General features: G+C 33.4%; 1 pseudogene across 1 annotated transcript in view; it reads left to right on the top strand.

Annotated features, from left to right (window-relative positions):
- The window catches only part of LOC143240069 (atrial natriuretic peptide receptor 1-like), a 460,913-nt pseudogene that overhangs the window by 352,781 nt on the left and 84,462 nt on the right, over window positions 1–23,670 (top strand). Inside the window, exon 2 of the transcript XR_013021546.1 lies at window positions 21,587–21,739. The product of XR_013021546.1 is annotated as an atrial natriuretic peptide receptor 1-like (transcript). The remainder of the gene's footprint in view (window positions 1–21,586; window positions 21,740–23,670) is intronic.

Here is a 23,670-nt window from a genome sequence, read left to right as displayed (position 1 = left end):
ATATTATTGAGACTGGGGTCATTGCTGTAATATGATTAAGATTTGGGTCGTTGCTGTAATATAATTAAGACTTGGATCCTTTTTGTAATATCATTAAAACTTAAATCCTTGTTGTAATATCCTTAAGACTTGAGTCCTTCTTGTAATATCAATGATTGTTAGGTCCTTGCTGGATTATCATTGAGATTTGAGTTCTTGTTGTTATATCATTGAGACTTGGATACTTGTTGTAATATCATTGAGATTTGGATCCTTCTTGCAATATCATTGAGACTTGAGTCCTTGCTGTTATATCATTAAGACTTGGATCCGTGTTGTTATATCATAGAAACTTGGTTCCTTGTTCTAATATAATTGAGTCTTAGGTCCTTGTTATAATAACACTGAGACATGGGTTATTGTTGTAATATAATTTTGACTTGGGACATTGCTCTAATAAATTTGAGACTTGGGTCCTTCTTCTAATATCATTGAGTCTTGAATCCTTGCTGTAATATCCTTAAAACTTGGGTCCTTCTTGTAATATCATTGAGACTTGGGTGCGTGCCGTTATATTATTGAGACTTGAGTTTTTGTTGCAATATCATTGAGACTTGGGTCCTTGCCGTTATATCATTAAGACTTGGATCCGTGTTGTTATCTCATAGAAACTTGGGTCCTTGTTCTAATATCATTGAACCTTAGGTCCTTGTTGTAATAACACTGAGACATGGGTTATTGTTGAAATATAATTGAGACTTCGGACCTTGCTCTAATAAATTTGAGACTTGGGTCCTTCTTCTAATATCATTGAGTCTTGAATCCTTGCTGTAATATCCTTGAGACTTGGGTCCTTCTTGTAATATCATTGATACTTGGGTCCGTGCCGTTATATTATTGAGACTTGCGTTTTTGTTGAAATATCATTAAAAATTCGGGTTCTTGCTCTAAATATCATTAAAACTTGAGTTTTTGTTGTTATATCATTCAGATATGGATCCTTGTTGTAATATAATTTATTCATGAATTCTTGTTGTACTATCATTGAGACCTGGATACTTGTTGCAATATTATTCAGACTTGGGTCCTTGTTGTAATATCATTGAGCTTTGGATCCTTGTTGTAATATCATTGAGACTTGGATCCTTGTTGTAATATCATTGAGTGTTGGATCCTTGTTGTAATAACATTGAGACTTGGATCCTTATTGTAATATTATTGAGAATTGGATTCTTGCTGTAATATTATTGAGACTTGGGTCCTTGATGTAACATCATTGAGATATGAATCCTTGTTGTAATATCATTGAGACTTGGATCCTTCTTGTAATATCATTTAGACTTGAGTTTTTGTTGTAATATCATTGATACTTGGGTCCTTGCTTTTATATTATTGAGACTTGAGTTTTTGTTGCAATATCATTGAGACTTTTATCCTTGCTGTAAATATCACTGAGACTTGAGTTTTTGTTGTTATATCATTCAGACATGGATCCTTGTTGTAATATCATTGAGACTTTGGTCCTTGTTGTAATATCATTGAGATTTGGGAAGTTACTGTAATAACATTGAGACTTAGTCCCTTGTTGTAATATTATTGAGTCTTGGATCCTTGCTGTAATATTATTGAGACTTGGATCCTTGTTGTAATATCATTGACACTTCGGTTCGTGTTGTGATAACATTGATACTTGGATCCTTATTGTAATATTATTGAGAATTGTATTCTTGTTGTAATAACATTGATACTTGGATCCTTATTGTAATATTGTTGAGAATTGGATTCTTGTTGTAATATCATTGAGACTTGGTTCCTTCTTGTAATATCATTGAGACTTGGATCCTTGCTGTATTATCATTGAGACTTGGTTCCGTGTTGTTATATCATTGAGACTTGGGTCCTTGTTGTAAAACCTTGTGACTTGGTTCCTTCTGGTAATATCATTGAGACTTGGTTCATTGCTGTAATATCACTGAGACTTGGATCATTGTTGTAATATATTTGAGACTCTTGTTTTTTTGTAATATCATTGAGACTTCAATCCTTGTTATAACATCCTTGAGAATTGGTCCTTCTTGTAATATCATTGAGACTTGGGTCCTTGCTGTAATATAATTAAGAATTTGGTACTTCTTTTAATATCATTGAGACTTGAATCTTTGTTGTAATATCCTTGGACTTGTGTCCTTCTTGTAATATCATTGAGAGTTGGGTCGTTTCTGTTATATTATTGAGACTTGGGTTATTGTTGTAATATTATTGAGACTTGGGTCCTTGCTGTAATATAATTGAGACTTCGATCTTTCTTGTAACATCATTAAAATATGAATTCTTGTTGTAATATCCTTGAGACTTGAGTCCTTTTTGTAATGTCATTGAGAGTTAGGTCGTTGCTGTTATATTATTGAGACATGAATCCGTTATAATAACATTGAAACTTGGGTCCTTGCTGTAATATCATTGAGACTTCACTACTTTTTGTGATATCATTGAGACTTGAATCCTTGTTGTTATATCATTGAGACTTGATTCCTTCTTATAATATCATTGAGAGTTGGGTCGTTGCTGTCATTATATTGAGACTTGGGTCCGTGTTATAATAACATTGAGACTTGGATCTTTCTTGTAATATCATTGAGAATTGGTTCCTTGTTAAAATATCATTGAGATTAGGGTCCTTGTTGTAAAATCATTGAGACTTGGGTCCTTGTTGTATTATCATTGAGATTTTTGTCTTTGTTGTGATATTATTGAGATTTGTTTCTTTGCTGTAATATAATTGAGACTTGGATTCTTCTTGTAATATCATTAAAACTTGAATGCTTGTAATATCTTTGAGACTTGAGTCCTTCTTGTTATATAATTGAGACTTGATTCCTTCATGTAATATCATTGAGAGTTGGGTCGTTGCTGTTATTATATTGAGACTTGGGTCCGTGTTATAATAACATTGAGACTTGGATCCTTGTTGTAATATCATTGAGACTTGTTTCCTTGTTATAATATCATTGAAATTAGTGTCCTTGTAGTAATATCATTGAGACTTGAGTCTTTCTTGTAATATCATTGAGAGTTCGTTCGTTGCTGTTATTATATTGAAATTTGGGTCCGTGTTATAATAACATTGAGACTTGGATCCTTGTTGTAATATCATTGAGACTTGTTTCCTTGTTATAATATCATTGAAATTAGTGTCCTTGTTGTAATATCATTGAGACTTGGATCCTTATTGTAATATCATTTAGACTTGAGTTTTTGTTGTAATATCATTGATGCATGGGTCTTTGCTCTAATATCATTGAGATTTGAGTTTTTGTTGTAATATCATTGAGACTTGGATACATGTTGCAATATCATTGAGACTGTGATCCTTGTTGTAATATCATTGAGACTTGGATCCTTTTTGTAATATCATTTAGTCTTGAGTTTTTGTTGTAATATAATTGATACTTGAATCCTTGCTGTAAATATCACTGAGACTTGAGTTTTTGTTGTTATATCATTCAGGATTGGATCCTTGCTGTAATATCATTGAGATTTGGGAACTTACTGTAATAACATTGAGACTTAGTTCCTTGTTGTAATATTATTGAGTCTTGGATCCTTGCTGTAATATCATTGACACTTCGGTTCGTGTTGTGATAACATTGATACTTGGATCCTTATTGTAATATTATTAAGAATTGGATTCTTGTTGTAATAACATTGATACTTGGATCCTTATTGTAATATTGTTGAGAATTGGTTTCTTGTTTTACTATCATTGAGACCTGGATCCTTGTTGTAATATCATTGAGATTTGGGCCCTTACGGTAATAACATTGAGACTTATTCCCTTGTTGTAATATTATTGAGTCTTGGATCCTTGCTGTAATATTATTGAGACTTGGATCCTTGTTGTAATATCATTGACACTTCGGTCCTTGTTGTAATAACATTGAGACTTGGTTCCTTATTGTAATATTATTGAGAATTGGATTTTTGCTGTAATATCATTGAGACTTGGATCCTTATTCTAATATCATGGAGACTTGTGTCCTTGTTGTAATATCATTGAGACTTGGGTCATTGTTGCAATATTATTAACACTTGGGTCCTTGCTGTTATATTATTGAGACTTGAATCCGTTATAATAACATTTAGACTTAAATCCTTGTTGTAATATCATTGAGACTTGGATCCGTGTTGTTATATCATTGAGACTTGGGTCCTTGTTGTAATATCATTGAGACTTGGATCCTTGCTGTAATACAATTGAGACTTGGATCCTTCTTGTAATATCATTGAGACTTGGATCTTGTTGTAATATCATTGAGACTTTGATCCTTGTTATAATGTCATTGAGATTTTGATCCTTGTTGTAATATCATTGAGACTTGGATCCTTCTTGTAATAAAATTGAGACTTGAGATTTCGTTTTAATATCACTGAGAGTTGGGTCCTTGCTGTAATATCATTGAGATTTGAGTTTTTGTTGTAATATCATTCAGACTTGGGTACTTGTTCCAATATCATTGAGACTTGGATCCTTGTCGTAATATCCTTGTGACTTTGGTCCTTCTGGTAATATGATTGAGACTTGGGTCCTTGCTGTAATATCACTGAGGCTTGGGTCCTTGTTGTAATATCATTGAGACTTGATTAATGGCTATAATATCATTAAGACTTGGGTCGTTGTTGTAATATCGTTGTGATTTGGGTTCTTATTGTAATATTATTGAGAGTTGGGTCGTTGCTGTTATATTATTGAGACTTGGGTCATTTTTCTAATATTATTGAGACTTGGGTCATTGTTGTAATATTATTGAGACTTGGGTTATTGCTGTAATATATTTGAGACTTGGGTCCTAGCTGTAATATCCTTGTGAGTTAGATACTTGTTGTAATATTATTGAGACTTGGATCCTTGTTGTAATATCATTGAGACTTGGATCCTTGCTGTAATACAATTGAGACTTCGATCCTTCTTGTAATATCATTGAGACTTGGATCTTGTTGTAATATCATTGAGACTTTGATCCTTGTTGTAATATCATTGAGATTTGATCCTTGTTGTAATATCATTGAGACTTGGATCCTTTTGTAATATCATTGAGACTTGAGATTTCTTTTAATATCATTGAGACTTGGGTCCTTGCTGTAATATCATTGAGATTTGAGTTTTTGTTGTAATATCATTCAGACTTGGGTACTTGTTCCAATATCATTGAGACTTGGGTCCTTGCTGTAATATCACTGAGGCTTGGGTCCTTGTTGTAATTTCATTGAGACATGATTAATGTCTATAATATCATTGAGACTTGGGTCCTTGTTGTAATATCATTGAGATTTGGGTTCTTATTGTAATATCATTGAGACTTGGGTCGTTGCTGTTATATTATTGAGACTTGGGTCATTTTTGTAATATTATTGAGACTTGGGTCATTGTTGTAATATTATTGAGACTTGGGTTATTGCTGTAATATATTTGAGACTTGGGTCCTAGCTGTAATATCCTTGAGAGTTAGATCCTTGTTGTAATATTATTGAGACTTGGATCCTTGTTGTAATATCATTGAGACTTGGATATTTGTTCTTATATCATTGAAACTTGGGTCCTTGTTGTATTAAGATTGAGACTTGGGTCTTTGTTGTAATATTATTAAGATTTGGGTCCTTGCTGTAATATAATTGAGACTTGGATCCTTCTTGTAATATCATTAAAACTTAAATCCTTGTTGTAATATCCTTGAGACTTGAGTCCTTCTTGTAATATCAATGATTGTTAGGTCCTTGCTGGATTATCATTGAGATTTGAGTTCTTGTTGTTATATCATTGAGACTTGGATACTTGTTGTAATATCATTGAGATTTGGATCCTTCTTGCAATATCATTGAGACTTGGGTCCTTGCTGTTATATCATTAAGACTTGGATCCGTGTTGTTATATCATAGAAACTTGGGTCCTTGTTCTAATATCATTGAACCTTAGGTCCTTGTTGTAATAACACTGAGACATGGGTTATTGTTGAAATATATTGAGACTTCGGACCTTGCTCTAATAAATTTGAGACTTGGGTCCTTCTTCTAATATCATTGAGTCTTGAATCCTTGCTGTAATATCCTTGAGACTTGGGTCCTTCTTGTAATATCATTGAGACTTGGGTCCTTGATTTTATATTATTGAGACTTGAGTTTTTTGTTGCAATATCATTGAGACTTTTATCCTTGCTGTAAATATCATTGAGACTTGAGTTTTTGTTGTTATATCATTGAGACTTGGATCCTTGTTGTAATATCATTGAGACTTGGATATTTGTTCTAATATTCTTGAGACTTGGGTCCTTGTTGTAATATTATTGAGACTTGGGTTATTGCTGTAATATAATTGAGACTTGGGTCCTATCTGTAATATCCTTGAGAGTTGGATCCTTGTTGTAATATTATTGAGACTTGGATACTTGTTGTAATATCATTGAGACTTGGATATTTGTTCTAATATTCTTGAAACTTGGGTCCTTGTTGTAATATTATTGAGACTTGGGTCATTGCTGTAATATGATTAAGATTTGGGTCCTTGCTGTAATATAATTGAGACTTGGATCCTTCTTGTAATATCATTAAAACTTAAATCCTTGTTGTAATATCCTTAAGACTTGAGTCCTTCTTGTAATATCAATGATTGTTAGGTCCTTGCTGGATTATCATTGAGATTTGAGTTCTTGTTGTTATATCATTGAGACTTGGATACTTGTTGTAATATCATTGAGATTTGGATCCTTCTTGCAATATCATTGAGACTTGAGTCCTTGCTGTTATATCATTAAGACTTGGATCCGTGTTGTTATATCATAGAAACTTGGTTCCTTGTTCTAATATCATTGAGTCTTAGGTCCTTGTTATAATAACACTGAGACATGGGTTATTGTTGTAATATAATTGAGACTTGGGACATTGCTCTAATAAATTTGAGACTTGGGTCCTTCTTGTAATATCATTGAGTCTTGAATCCTTGCTGTAATATACTTGAGACTTGGGTCCTTCTTGTAATATCATTGATACTTGGGTCCGTGCCGTTATATTATTGAGACTTGAGTTTTTGTTGCAATATCATTGAGACTTGGGTCCTTGCTGTTATATCATTAAGACTTGGATCCGTGTTGTTATATCATAGAAACTTGGGTCCTTGTTCTAATATCATTGAACCTTAGGTCCTTGTTGTAATAACACTGAGACATGGGTTATTGTTGAAATATAATTGAGACTTCGGACCTTGCTCTAATAAATTTGAGACTTGGGTTCTTCTTCTAATATCATTGAGTCTTGAATCCTTGCTGTAATATCCTTGAGACTTGGGTCCTTCTTGTAATATCATTGAGACTTGGGTCGTTGCTGTTATATTATTGAGACTTGCGTTTTTGTTGAAATATCATTGAGACTTGGGTTCTTGCTGTAAATATCATTGAGACTTGAGTTTTTTGTTGTTATATCATTGAGATATGGATCCTTGTTGTAATATCATTGAGATCTTGGTCCTTGTTGTAATATAATTTATCATTGATTCATGAATTCTTGTTGTAATATCATTGAGACTTGGATCCTTGTTGTAATATTATTGAGACTTGGGTCCTTGTTGTAATATCATTGAGCTTTGGATCCTTGTTGTAATATCATTGAGACTTGGATCCTTGTTGTAATATCATTGAGACTTGGATCCTTGTTGTAATATCATTGAGACTTGGATCCTTGTTGTAATATTATTGAGAATTGGATTCTTGCTGTAATATTATTGAGACTTGGGTCCTTGATGTAATATCATTGAGACTTGAATCCTTGTTGTAATATCATTGAGACTTGGATCCTTCTTGTAATATCATTGAGACTTGAGTTTTTTGTTGTAATATCATTGAGACTTGGGTCCTTGCTTTTATATTATTGAGACTTGAGTTTTGTTGCAATATCATTGAGACTTTTATCCTTGCTGTAAATATCATTGAGACTTGAGTTTTTGTTGTTATATCATTGAGACTTGGATCCTTGTTGTAATATCATTGAGACTTGGGTCCTTGTTGTAATATCATTGAGATTTGGGAAGTTACTGTAATATCATTGAGACTTAGGTCCCTTGTTGTAATATTATTGAGACTTGGATCCTTGCTGTAATATCATTGAGACTTGGATCCTTGTTGTAATATCATTGAGACTTGGTTCTTGTTGTAATATCATTGAGACTTGGATCCTTATTGTAATATCATTGAGAATTGTATTCTTGTTGTAATATCATTGAGACTTGGATCCTTATTGTAATATTGTTGTAATATCATTGAGACTTGGATTCTTGTTGTAATATCATTGAGACTTGGTTCCTTCTTGTAATATCATTGAGACTTTGGTTCTTGCTGTAATATCATTGAGACTTGGTTCCTTGTTGTTATATCATTGAGACTTGGGTCCTTGTTGTAATATCCTTGAGACTTGGTTCCTTCTTGTAATATCATTGAGACTTGGTTCCTTGCTGTAATATCATTGAGACTTGACTACTTGTTGTGAATATCATTGAGACTTGAATCCTTGTTGTTATATCATTGAGACTTGATTCCTTCTTGTAATATCATTGAGAGTTGGGTCGTTGCTGTCATTATATTGAGACTTGGGTCCGTGTTATAATAACATTGAGACTTGGATCTTTCTTGTAATATCATTGAGACTTGGTTCCTTGTTATAATATCATTGAGACTTGGGTCCTTGTTGTAATATCATTGAGACTTGGGTCCTTGTTGTATTATCATTGAGATTGGGTTTGTCTTTGTTGTAATATTATTGAGATTTGTTTCTTTGCTGTAATATAATTGAGACTTGGATTCTTCTTGTAATATCATTAAAACTTGAATGCTTGTAATATCTTTGAGACTTGAGTCCTTCTTGTTATATAATTGAGACTTGATTCCTTCATGTAATATCATTGAGAGTTGGGTCGTTGCTGTTATTATATTGAGACTTGGGTCCGTGTTATAATATCATTGAGACTTGGATCCTTGTTGTAATATCATTGAGACTTGTTTCCTTGTTATAATATCATTGAAATTAGTGTCCTTGTTGTAATATCATTGAGACTTGAGACTTGGTTCCTTGCTGTAATATATTGATTGAGATTGAGACTTGGTCCTTGTTGTAATATCATTGAGACTTGGATCCTTGTTGTAATATCAATATCATTGAAATTTGTGTCCTTGTTGTAATATCATTGAGACTTGGATCCTTGTTGTAATATCATTGAGACTTGAGTTTTTGTTGTAATATCATTGATGCATGGGTCTTTGCTGTAATATCATTGAGATTTGAGTTTTTGTTGTAATATCATTGAGACTTGGATACATGTTGCAATATCATTGAGACTGTGATCCTTGTTGTAATATCATTGAGACTTGGATCCTTTTGTAATATCATTTAGTCTTGAGTTTTTGTTGTAATATAATTGAGACTTGAATCCTTGCTGTAAATATCACTTGAGACTTGAGTTTTTGTTGTTATATCATTCAGGATTGGATCCTTGCTGTAATATCATTGAGATTTGGGAACTTACTGTAATAACATTGAGACTTAGTTCCTTGTTGTAATATTATTGAGTCTTGGATCCTTGCTGTAATATCATTGACACTTCGGTTCGTGTTGTGATAACATTGATACTTGGATCCTTATTGTAATATTATTAAGAATTGTATTCTTGTTGTAATAACATTGATACTTGGATCCTTATTGTAATATTGTTGAGAATTGGTTTCTTGTTTTACTATCATTGAGACCTGGATCCTTGTTGTAATATCATTGAGGTTTGGGCCCTTACGGTAATAACATTGAGACTTATTCCCTTGTTGTAATATTATTGAGTCTTGGATCCTTGCTGTAATATTATTGAGACTTGGATCCTTGTTGTAATATCATTGACACTTCGGTCCTTGTTGTAATAACATTGAGACTTGGTTCCTTATTGTAATATTATTGAGAATTGGATTTTGCTGTAATATCATTGAGACTTGGATCCTTATTCTAATATCATGGAGACTTGTGTCCTTGTTGTAATATCATTGAGACTTGGGTCATTGTTGCAATATTATTAACACTTGGGTCCTTGCTGTTATATTATTGAGACTTGAATCCGTTATAATAACATTTAGACTTAAATCCTTGTTGTAATATCATTGAGACTTGGATCCGTGTTGTTATATCATTGAGACTTGGGTCCTTGTTGTAATATCATTGAGACTTGGATCCTTGCTGTAATACAATTGAGACTTGGATCCTTCTTGTAATATCATTGAGACTTGGATCTTGTTGTAATATCATTGAGACTTTGATCCTTGTTATAATGTCATTGAGATTTTGATCCTTGTTGTAATATCATTGAGACTTGGATCCTTCTTGTAATAAAATTGAGACTTGAGTTTTTGTTTTAATATCACTGAGAGTTGGGTCCTTGCTGTAATATCATTGAGATTTGAGTTTTTGTTGTAATATCATTCAGACTTGGGTACTTGTTCCAATATCATTGAGGCTTGGATCCTTGTCGTAATATCCTTGTGACTTTGGTCCTTCTGGTAATATGATTGAGACTTGGGTCCTTGCTGTAATATCACTGAGGCTTGGGTCCTTGTTGTAATATCATTGAGACTTGATTAATGGCTATAATATCATTAAGACTTGGGTCGTTGTTGTAATATCGTTGTGATTTGGGTTCTTATTGTAATATTATTGAGAGTTGGGTCGTTGCTGTTATATTATTGAGACTTGGGTCATTTTTGTAATATTATTGAGACTTGGGTCATTGTTGTAATATTATTGAGACTTGGGTTATTGCTGTAATATATTTGAGACTTGGGTCCTAGCTGTAATATCCTTGTGAGTTAGATCCTTGTTGTAATATTATTGAGACTTGGATCCTTGTTGTAATATCATTGAGACTTGGATATTTGTTCTTATATCATTGAAACTTGGGTCCTTGTTGTATTAAGATTGAGACTTGGGTCTTTGTTGTAATATTATTAAGATTTGGGTCCTTGCTGTAATATAATTGAAACTTGGATCCTTCTTGTAATAGCATTAAAACTTAAATCCTTGTTGTAATATCCTTGAGACTTGAGTCCTTCTTGTAATATCAATGATTGTTAGGTCCTTGCTGGATTATCATTAAGATTTGAGTTCTTGTTGTTATATCATTGAGACTTGGAATACTTGTTGTAATATCATTGAGATTTGGATCCTTCTTGCAATAACATTGAGACTTGGGTCCTTGCTGTTATATCATTAAGACTTGGATCCGTGTTGTTATATCATAGAAACTTGGGTCCTTGTTCTAATATCATTGAACCTTAGGTCCTTGTTGTAATAACACTGAGACATGGGTTATTGTTGAAATATATTGAGACTTCGGACCTTGCTCTAATAAATTTGAGACTTGGGTCCTTCTTCTAATATCATTGAGTCTTGAATCCTTGCTGTAATATCCTTGAGACTTGGGTCCTTCTTGTAATATCATTGATACTTGGGTCCTTGATTTTATATTATTGAGACTTGAGTTTTTGTTGCAATATCATTGAGACTTTTATCCTTGCTGTAAATATCACTTGAGACTTGAGTTTTTGTTGTTGTATATCATTGAGACATGGATCCTTGTTGTAATATCATTGAGACTTGGATATTTGTTCTAATATTCTTGAAACTTGGGTCCTTGTTGTAATATCATTGAGACTTGGGGTTATTGCTTGTAATATCATTGAGACTTGGGAGACTTGGATCCTTGTAATGTTGGAAATATCATTGAGACTTGGGTCCTTGATGTAATATCATTGAGATTGAATCCTTGTTGTAATATCATTGAGACTTGGATCCTTCTTGTAATATCATTTAGACTTGAGTTTTTGTTGTAATATCATTGAGACTTGGGTCCTTGCTTTTATATTATTGAGACTTGAGTTTTGTTGCAATATCATTGAGACTTTTATCCTTGCTGTAAATATCACTTGAGACTTGAGTTTTTGTTGTTATATCATTCAGACATGGATCCTTGTTGTAATATCATTGAGACTTTGGTCCTTGTTGTAATATCATTGAGATTTGGGAAGTTACTGTAATAACATTGAGACTTAGTCCCTTGTTGTAATATTATTGAGTCTTGGATCCTTGCTGTAATATTATTGAGACTTGGATCCTTGTTGTAATATCATTGACACTTCGGTTCGTGTTGTGATAACATTGATACTTGGATCCTTATTGTAATATTATTGAGAATTGTATTCTTGTTGTAATAACATTGATACTTGGATCCTTATTGTAATATTGTTGAGAATTGGATTCTTGTTGTAATATCATTGAGACTTGGGTCATTGTTGCAATATTATTAAGACTTGGGTCATTGTTGCAATATTATTAAGACTTGGGTCCTTGCTCTTATATTATTGAGACTTGAATCCGTTATAATAACATTTAGTCTTTAATCCTTGTTGTAATATCATTGAGACTTGGATCCTTATTGTAATATCATTGAGATTTGGTTCCTTGTTGTAATATTAATGAAACTTGGATCTTTGCTGTAATATGATTGAGACTTAGGTCCTTGTTCTAATATCATTGAGACTTGGATCCTTGCTGTAATATAATTGAGACTTGGATCCTTCTTGTAATATCATTGAGACTTGGATCTTGTTGTAATATCATTTAGACTTTCATCCTTGTTATAATGTCATTGAGATTTGGATCCTTGTTGTAATATCATTGAGACTTGGATCCTTCTTGTAATAAAATTTAGACTTGAGTTTTTGTTGTAATATCAGTGAGTTGGGTCCTTGCTGTAATATCATTGAGATTTGAGTTTTTGTTGTAATATCATTCAGACTTGGGTACTTGTTCCAATATCATTGATACTTGGATCCTTGTTGTAATATCCTTGTGACTTGGGTGCTTCTGGTAATATTATTGAGACTTGGGTCCTTGCTGTAATATCACTGAGGCTTGGGTCCTTGTTGTAATATCATTGAGACTTGATTAATGTCTATAATATCATTAAGAATTAGGTCGTTGTGGTAATATCGTTGTGATTTGGGCTCTTCTTGTAATATCATTGAGAGTTGGGTCGTTGCTGTTATATTATTGAGACTTGGGTCATTGTTGTAATATTATTGAGACTTGGTCCTTGCTGTAATATAATTGAGACTTGGGTCCTAGCTGTAATATCCTTGAGAGTTGGATCCTTGTTGTAATATTATTGAGACTTGGATACCTGTTGTAATATCATTGAGACTTGGATATTTGTTCTAATATCATTCAAACTTGGGTCCTTGTTCTATTATGATTGAGACTTGGGTCTTTGTTGTAATATTATTAAGATTTGGGTCCTTGCTGTAATATAATTGAGACTTGGATCCTTCTTGTAATAGCATTAAAACTTAAATCCTTGTTGTAATATCCTTGAGACTTGAATCCTTCTTGTAATATCAATGATTGTTAGGTCCTTCCTGGATTATCATTGAGATTTGAGTTCTTGTTGTTATATCATTGAAACTTGGATACTTGTTGTAATATCATTGAGATTTGGACCCTTCTTTCAATATCATTGAAACTTGGGTCCTTGCTGTTATATCATTAAGACTTGGATCCGTGTTGTTATATCATAGAAAGTTGAGTCCATGTTGTAATATCATTGAGACTTAGGTCGTTGTTGTAATAACACTGAGACTTGAGTTTTTGTTGAAATATCATTGAGACTTGGGTCCTTGCTCTAAATATCATTGAAACTTGAGTTTTTGTTGTTATATGATTCAGATATGGATCCTTGTTGTAATATCATTGAGATCTTGGTCCTTGGTGTAATATAATTTATTCATGAATTCTTGTTGTACTATCATTGAGACCTGGATACTTGTTGCAATATTATTGAGACTTGGGTCCTTGTTGTAATATCATTGAGCTTTGGATCCTTGTTGTAATATCATTCAGACATGGATCCTTGTTGTAATATCATTGAGACTTTGGTCCTTGTTGTAATATCATTGAGATTTGGGAAGTTACTGTAATAACATTGAGACTTAGTCCCTTGTTGTAATATTATTGAGTCTTGGATCCTTGCTGTAATATTATTGAGACTTGGATCCTTGTTGCAATATTATTAAGACTTGGGTCCTTGCTCTTATATTAATGAGACTTGAATCCGTTATAATAACATTTAGTCTTTAATCCTTGTTGTAATATCATTGAGACTTGGATCCTTATTGTAATATCATTGAGATTTGGTTCCTTGTTGTAATATTAATGAAACTTGGATCTTGTTGTAATATCATTTAGACTTGGATCCTTCTTGTAATAAAATTTAGACTTGAGTTTTTGTTGTAATATCAGTGAGTTGGGTCCTTGCTGTAATATCATTGAGATTTGAGTTTTTGTTGTAATATCATTGAGACTTGGGTACTTGTTCCAATATCATTCATACTTGGATCCTTGTTGTAATATCCTTGTGACTTGGGTGCTTCTGGTAATATTATTGAGACTTGGGTCCTTGCTGTAATATCATTGAGGCTTGGGTCCTTGTTGTAATATCATTGAGACTTGATTAATGTCTATAATATCATTAAGACTTAGGTCGTTGTGTTAATATCGTTGTGATTTGGGTTCTTATTGTAATATTATTGAGCTTGGGCTCTTCTTGTAATATCATTGAGAGTTGGGTCGTTGCTGTTATATTATTGAGACTAGGGTCATTGTTGTAATATTATTGAGACTTGGTCCTTGCTGTAATATAATTGAGACTTGGGTCCTAGCTGTAATATCCTTGAGAGTTGGATCCTTGTTGTAAGATTATTGAGACTTGGATACCTGTTGTAATATCATTGAGACTTGGATATTTGTTCTAATATCATTCAAACTTGGGTCCTTGTTGTATTATGATTGAGACTTGGGTCTTTGTTGTAATATTATTAAGATTTGGGTCCTTGCTGTAATATAATTGAGACTTGGATCCTTCTTGTAATATCAATGATTGTTAGGTCCTTCCTGAATTATCATTGAGATTTGAGTTCTTGTTGTTATATCATTGAGACTTGGATACTTGTTGTAATATCATTGAGATTTGGATCCTTCTTTCAATATCATTGAAACTTGGGTCCTTGCTGTTATATCATTAAGACTTGGATCCGTGTTGTTATATCATAGAAATTTGAGTCCATGTTGTAATATCATTGAGACTTAGGTCGTTGTTGTAATAACACTGAGACATGTGTTAATGTTGTAATATAATTGAGACTTGGGACCTTGCTCTAATATATTTGAGACTTGGGTCCTTCTTGTAATATCATTGAGTCTTGAATCCTTGCTGTAATATCCTTGAGACTTGGGTCCTTCTTGTAATATCATTGAGACTTGAGTTTTTGTTGTAATATACTTGAGACTTGGTTCCTTATTGTAATATCATTGATACTTGGGTCCGTTCTTTTATACTATTGAGACTTGAGTTTTTGTTGGAATATCATAGAGACTTGGGTCCTTGCTGTAAATATCATTGAAACTTGAGTTTTTGTTGTTATATCATTCAGACATGGATCCTTGTTTTAATATCATTGAGATCTTGGTCCTTGGTGTAATATAATTCATTCATGAATTCTTGTTGTACTATCATTGAGATATGGATCCTTGTTGTAATATCATTGAGACTTGGATCCTTCTTGTAATATCAATTAGACTTGAGTTTTTGTTGTAATATCATTGAGACTTGGGTCCTTGCTGTAATATCATTGAGATTTGAGTTTTTGTTGTAATATCATTGAGACTTGTATTCATGTTGCAATATCATTGAGACTTTGATCCTTGTTGTAATATCATTGAGACTTGGATCCTTCTTGTAATATCATTGAGACTTGGGTCCTTGCTGTATTATCATTGAGACTTGGTTCCGTGTTGTTATATCATTGTGACTTGGGTCCTTGTTGTAAAACCTTGTGACTTGGGTCCTTCTTGTAATATCATTGAGACTTGGGTCCTTGCTGTAATATCATTGAGATTTCAATTTTTTTTGTAATATCATTCCGAATTTAGTACTTGTTGCAATATCATTGAGTCTTGGGTCCTTGTTGTAATATCATTGAGACTTGGATCCTTCTTGTATTATCATTGAGACTTGGATCCGTGTTGTTATATCATTGAGACTTGGGTCCTTGTTGTAATATCCTTGTGACTTGGGTCCTTTTGGTAATATCATTGAGACTTGGGTCCTTGCTGTAATATCACTGAGGCTTGGGTCCTTGTTGTAATATCATTGAGACCTTATTTATGGCTATAATATCATTAAGACTTGGGTCGTTGTTGTAATATCATTGTGATTTGGGTTCTTCTTGTAATATTATTGAGCTTGGGCTCTTCTTGTAATATCATTGAGAGTTGGGGTCTGTAATATAATTGAGACTTGTTGTAATATCTGTTATATATCCTTGATTGAGACTTGGGTCCTTGCTGTAATATAATTGAGACTTGGGTCCTAGCTGTAATATCCTTGAGAGTTGGATCCTTGTTGTAATATTATTGAGACTTGGATTCTTGTTGTAATATCATTGAGACTTGGATATTTGTTCTAATATCATTGAAACTTGGGTCCTTGTTGTATTATGATTGAGACTTGGGTCTTTGTTGTAATATTATTGAGATTTGGGTCCTTGCTGTAATATAATTGAGACTTGGATCCTTCTTGTAATATCATTAAAACTTAAATCCTTGTTATAATATCCTTGAGACTTGAGTCCTTCTTGTAATATCAATGAGAGTTAGGTCCTTGCTGGATTTTCATTGAGACTTGAGTTTTTGTTGTTATATCATTGAGACTTGGATAGTTGTTGTAATATCATTGAGATTTGGATCCTTCTTGCAATATCATTGAGACTTGGGTCCTTGCCTTTATATCATTAAGACTTGGATCCGTGTTGTTATATCATAGAAACTTGGTTCCTTGTTCTAATATCATTGAGATTTAGGTCCTTGTTGTAATAACACTGAGACATGGGTTATTGTTGTAATATTATTGAGACTTGGGTCCTTGCTGTAATATAATTGAGACTTCGATCTTTCTTGTAATATCATTAAAATATGAATTCTTGCTGTAATATCCTTGAGACTTAAGTCCTTTTTGTAATGTTATTGATAGTTAGGTCGTTGCTGTTATATTATTGAGACTTGAGTCCGTTATAATAACTTTGAAACTTGGGTCCTTGCTGTAATATCATTGAGACTTGACTTCTTCTTGTGATATCATTGAGACTTGAATCCTTGTTGTCATATCATTGAGACTTGAATCCTTGTTGTTATATCATTGAGACTTGATTCCTTCTTATAATATCATTGAGACTTGGGTCCGTGTTATAATAACATTGAGACTTGGATCTTTCTTGTAATAACATTGAGACTTGGTCCCTTGTTGTAATATTATTGAGACTTGGATCCTTGCTGTAACATCATTGAGACTTGGATCCTTTTTTAATATCATTTAGACTTGAGTTTTTCTTGTGATATCATTGAGACTTGAATTTTTGTTGTTATATCATTGAGACTTGATTCCTTCTTGTAATATCATTGAGAGTTGGATCCTTGTTGTAATATCATTCAGACTTGACTTTTTATTGTAATATCATTTAGACTTGGGTTCTTGTTGTAATATCATTTAGACTTGAATTTTTGTTGTGATATCATTGAGACTTGGATTCTTCTTGTAATATCATTGAGAGTTAGATTCTTGTTGTTATTTCATTGAGACTATTTTTTAAATTGATGGTTAATGAATGATTTTCTTAAGACATTAAATGTTGTTTCTTTTATATATAACTTTGAAAATCCTAAAACGCCAGTGAAAACATCAAAACAAAAAATATGAAACCATAGCTTTTCATATATATCCTCATTGCTCCAACAAATCTTCACGCCAAATTTGGTGAAGATCCATCAATAGGAGCATAATAATAGTGAAAAAAAACTGCGAAAATTGAACATTTGTGTATATTTCCCCATGGATCTAATGAACCTCTATACCAGTTTTGGTGAAGATCTTCCGCACCCTTCGAAGTATTTACATGTACATACAACAGACTATTATATTTATATAGTTGGCGCCAGTGCGTTATATCTGCGTGCGACGTATTTGTGACGTCATAACTGCCCCCCCTCCCCAGAATGGAGAAAAATTAAGTTCTTGACGGTGAATGGAAGCGAAAAAGGAAAATCGTAACTAATATTGCAAATTTACATGTATACAGAATAAAAAAAAATCATGTAGTTGGGGTTCCACATCGCGTAATAAGAAAGGTTTTTCCAGTATCATATAAGCAAGATTTCATTTTATATGATTAGAGACACTTTTCTACAGTTTGTCATACTAATCAAGTGTGAAGCTAAATTACGTATACATGAATATCAATATGTGTATAAAATTAAAGCAATAATTTGTTTTTACCATCTAAAGAAATGTGGTATAAGACGACCACCTATGTTCGAATGCAGTTTTCTAAAATTAAGATCAATCTAATAAAAAAGTAGAAAGTTTTAAAATTAATTGTGTTTTAGTATAAATGCCAATTGTATTTAAAACAAAGAGTAAAGACAGAACCTTTTTTGGTGTTGTGAAAAGTTGGATTAGATAAAACAAACTACCAAGGTGGCGTAACGACTAGAATTAATGAATAAAAACAAATGATGCGATTAAAGCATCGTTTAAATGCTTTCGGCGGGGATCAGGAAGGCCGATGGTGCACAATGAGGAATAGTCAGGTATCTTGTGACGTAAACATACGTAACTTGTGTTAACTGAGATGAATGCGCATAAGTAGGGTTTTCTTACCCTAAACCGCTAATAACAAAATAGTTGCGCGTTATTGAGTGTCGGTAAGTGAAGTAAAATAGTTGAAATTCCATGTAATATTTACTTGTGACGGTAAATAATTAAAAGCGCTTAACTTAGATAAAAGTTAAAAAAATAAAGTCATGGTTTAATCATTCCAATTCGTTTGTCAATATGTCAGTCAACTTACACACGTGATCACATGTATAATATTTACGTTTAATTCACTCCATATAGCAACACGTCATAACTGGTGCTATCCAAAGGTGGTTATTCTACCGAAAGGGACCGTCTTACCTTAATCTTCCCTGCATACAAGTAATTATAAATTAAGGCTTTAGACATGTCATATTTGTCCGTACAGAAAATGTAAAAAGGAAATATCACTGAATCATACAACGCGAATTTTCTCTTTTAATCTCACTTTATATATTGTAGTTCGTTTAAGTCCGACATACATCATATAAATTACAGCATTGTTGGACTTTCTTTAGATTTCTTACAGGTTATTGTTGTATGATGGTTTGATGTTGCAGTGGATATGTGCCTGCAAATGTTTTCTTGCCAAATGACAATGTAACATCCCAATACTTAACATTGTAAAACAGCATTTTTGGTTATTTTATCATGTGTGTGCACGTATACATAAATTACTCATATACTTTTAAGGGAGTTAAGTTAACTGGGTGTGGTACTACATTTGTATTCAGATAATAGTGCCATACCAGATATAGTACCTAGTACATTAAAGTAATTGTATTTTGACCTAATGAGACGATTCCCTTAACTATATGAATGAACTGAAGAATCGATAGTGAACTACTAACAGTACAAACAATAATAAACTGACCATTAATATAAGATGTAAGTGAGAAATATGTATATTTTTAAAAGTATGTCAGAGGTGTGTAATCGTATAAGAAACATTTATAATATGACCATTGTTTGTAGAATATGTGTTTCATATGTGTATGTGAGAAAGATGAGTCTTTATTCAAAGGGAATTTGTCAAATGTTTGTATTCTACCTCTAACCACTGAGTTCTTTTTTCTAATAAATTGGCATGGATTACTTACATGAGTTTATTTCGGTTTTCTGAGTAACACTTTTTGCCTTGATGTTTTATTAATGGTTTCTGTTTGAGTAACCTTTTTCCTGCCTTGTGACGTCATCTAAAGGGCCGAAGCAGCTCGTTCTAAAAATAAGAAAAACCATCTTACTGTTAAAAACATCAGTGTCCTAAAGACACCACCTTACTGTTGAGAACGCAAGTGTCCTAAAGACACCATATTATGAGAACATCAGTGTCCTAAAGACACCACCTTACTGTTGAGAACGCAAGTGTCCTAAAGACACCATATTACTGAGAACATCAGTGTCCTATTTGTTTTGGAATTTCGCACAAAGCTACTCGAGGGCTATCTGTGCTAGCTCTCCCTAATTTAGCAGTGTAAGACTAGAGGGAAGGCAGCTAGTCATCACCACCCACCGCCAACTCTTGGGCTACTCTTTTACCAACGAATAGTGGGATTGACCGTCACATTATACACCCCCACGGCTGGGAGGGCGAGCATGTTTAGCGCGACGCGGGCGCGAACCCGCGACCCTCGGATTACGAGTCGCACGCCTTACGCGCTTGGCCATGCCAGGCCTCAGTGTCCTAAAGACACCGTCTTATTATTGACAACACTAGTGATCTACTCGACATAAGACAATTCGCAGATATCTGATTACACTCCTTAATAGGAATGTTAGTATTTATAAAAGCTATAAAAACATTATCTGATTTGAAATAGATAAATAAACAACAGGTTAGTAACGTTAGAGAGCTTGTGTTTGGAAATAAAATCATCTGGTAAATTATGTTATTGTAACATGTTTAGTTCATGTATCCTGTGACATGTTTAGTTCATGTATCCTGTGACATGTTTAGTTCATGTATCCTGTGACATGTTTAGTTCATGTAACCTGTGACATGTTTAGTTCATGTATCCTGTGACATGTTTAGTTCATGTATCCTGTGACATGTTTAGTTCATGTATCCTGTGACATGTTTAGTTCATGTAACCTGTGACATGTTTAGTTCATGTATCCTGTGACATGTTTAGTTCATGTATCCTGTGACATGTTTAGTTCATGTAACCTGTGACATGTTTAGTTCATGTAACCTGTGACATGTTTAGTTCATGTATCCTGTGACATGTTTAGTTCATGTATCCTGTGACATGTTTAGTTCATGTAACCTGTGACATGTTTAGTTCATGTATCCTGTGACATGTTTAGTTCATGTAACCTGTGACATGTTTAGTTCATGTATCCTGTGACATGTTTAGTTCATGTAACCTGTGACATGTTTAGTTCATGTATCCTGTGACATGTTTAGTTCATGTATCCTGTGACATGTTTAGTTCATGTAACCTGTGACATGTTTAGTTCATGTATCCTGTGACATGTTTAGTTCATGTAACCTGTGACATGTTTAGTTCATGTATCCTGTGACATGTTTAGTTCATGTAACCTGTGACATGTTTAGTTCATGTATCCTGTGACATGTTTAGTTCATGTAACCTGTGACATGTTTAGTTCATGCAACCTGTAAAATGTTTAGTTCATGTAACCTGTAACATGTTTAGTTCATGTATCCTGTGACATGTTTAGTTCATGTAGCCTGTCACATGTTTAGTTCGTGTAACCTATGACATGTTTAGTTCATGTAACCTGTAACAGTTGTCATTTCTTTGATGAAATAATGATTGTTTTAAAATTCAGTTGTAGTGATTCTGGGTGGAGAAAGGGAGGTCCGACAAATGTTACTTATTGCCCAGGAGTTTGGTATGACACAAAGTGGAGACTACGCCTTCTTGTATCCAGAACTCTTCCAGAGTGAAGCCAAGGGAAACGTTTCCTGGGCAGGAGGGAAGGGTGAGTAATTTGAAAACGTTCTTTTCTTACGCTACCAATCAGGCTGAGTATTGATTATTACATAATGCGATTAAATTATACTAATTATTCCTTTCTACATTTGTGTCAATCGCATGCACATACACATATTCATATATAACAATAATATATTAATTTATTAATAACAAATAAAGGTTGGGCGTGGGTAATAGTGAGCATGATGGGAGGTGGATTAAAAAGTCTAAACACTGTTGTAGGTGAACGTGCTATTTACTTTTAGCAATGACCATTTTATAAAGCGATAGTCTGCTGTAAACTGTACCATGTACATGTACAATGATAGTGTTAGCGAATAATACTGCTGAGATTTCCTTGAAAAATTGTTGTTAGAGCAGCTAAAATAAGATTTCGAAGAATGAACAATTATCATAATAAATATATACATGAATATAAACGAAAATACAATGGAAGTAATAATAGAAAATAGTAATAAAGAGAGATATTACTATGAAAAAAAAAAGCTTTACTAAAGTTAGGCTAAAGACAATAATGAACAAGGAATAAATGTAAGTACGCAACGTAATATATTACCGTGAGAGATATAAGGTTAAACTACAGTTAGGCTAAAGACAATAATGAACAAGGAATAAATGTAAGTACACAACGTAATATATTACCATGAGAGAGATAAGGTTTAACCCCAGTTTGGCTAAAGAAAATATTGAACAAGGAATAAATTTAAGTAAACACATCTAAAGACATGAAGGATGAAACAAAAGAAACAGTTTAATCAGCAGCGTATCGAGCAACAACTTTCGTCAGGCCTAAACTTCTAACGAAAATTTTGAGTAAATAAAAGTTGGCGGAAACTTTATTTAAAGTATTTTTTTTATTAGATCCGCAGAGAGAGGCGGTCTTGTGTTGAAAGGTGTGGAGCTTTGTTAGACTTTCTCATTTTAAAATGTAGAAAAGGACGCATTACGTATTGAGGACTTGCGTGTTTTAGATGCCATTGTGGTAAAAGAGTGAAATGTCTAGAAACTGGGAGGTCAGTGGAACTTTCTCTTATAGGTCTAAGGTGAAACTATCACCTTGTTAGTAGACTGTTCCTCTGATATATAGTTTGTAATATATATTATGTACTAGATACACTAAATGTCGCATTTCGATATCCTGGTGTATTACCTCTAACATGGAATATGGAAGTAGGGCCAATTGTTGTAGTGTTATGTGAAACAAGGTAAAGCCATATTTTCTAACATATTTGTGAGTTCCAGTAGCTGAGGAACTGTTATCGTGCAGTTTACAGTGCACTAAGTTGTCTTTAAGGTGTGGATTACGATACAAGGAGACCAACTAAAATACAGTGAATATTGCCAGTAGTGCTAGGGCCAGTTTTAAAACATTATTAGATTTGTTACCAAACCGTTGACGGGATTGTATCAGCAGTGCTAGGGCCAGTTTTAAAACATTATTAGATTTGTTACCAAACCGTTGACGGGATTGTATCAGCAGTGCTAGAGCCAGTTTTAAAACATTATTAGATTTGTTACCAAACCATTGACGGGATTGTATCAGCAGTGCTAGGGCCAGTTTTAAAACATTATTAGATTTGTTAACAAACCGTTGACGGTATTGTATGTTGATATCAAAGGAATTCTATCTGTCTATTCATTGTTCAAAAATCCTATCATATCAGTGTCTTCTTTGAGAGGTTTTGGTCCTGAGAACATAATCGCCCCAGTCTAATGGATTGTTCTTTAGGAGAGGCAGCGTGGCTTTACAGTGATGGTCCAGTATATGAACCACTTGATATTCACTGTCAAGAAGCCCTACTCAGTGGCTCAGCGGTATGTCTGCGGACTTACAACGCTAAAAATCGGGATTTAATACCCATGGTGGGCAGAACACAGATAGCCCATTGTGTAGCTTTGTGCTTAATTCAAAACAAC

Source organism: Tachypleus tridentatus, chromosome 13 (genome assembly GCF_004210375.1).
Source record: "Tachypleus tridentatus isolate NWPU-2018 chromosome 13, ASM421037v1, whole genome shotgun sequence".
NCBI lineage: Eukaryota > Metazoa > Arthropoda > Merostomata > Xiphosura > Limulidae > Tachypleus > Tachypleus tridentatus.
This window is presented reverse-complemented; position numbering and strand designations above follow the sequence as displayed.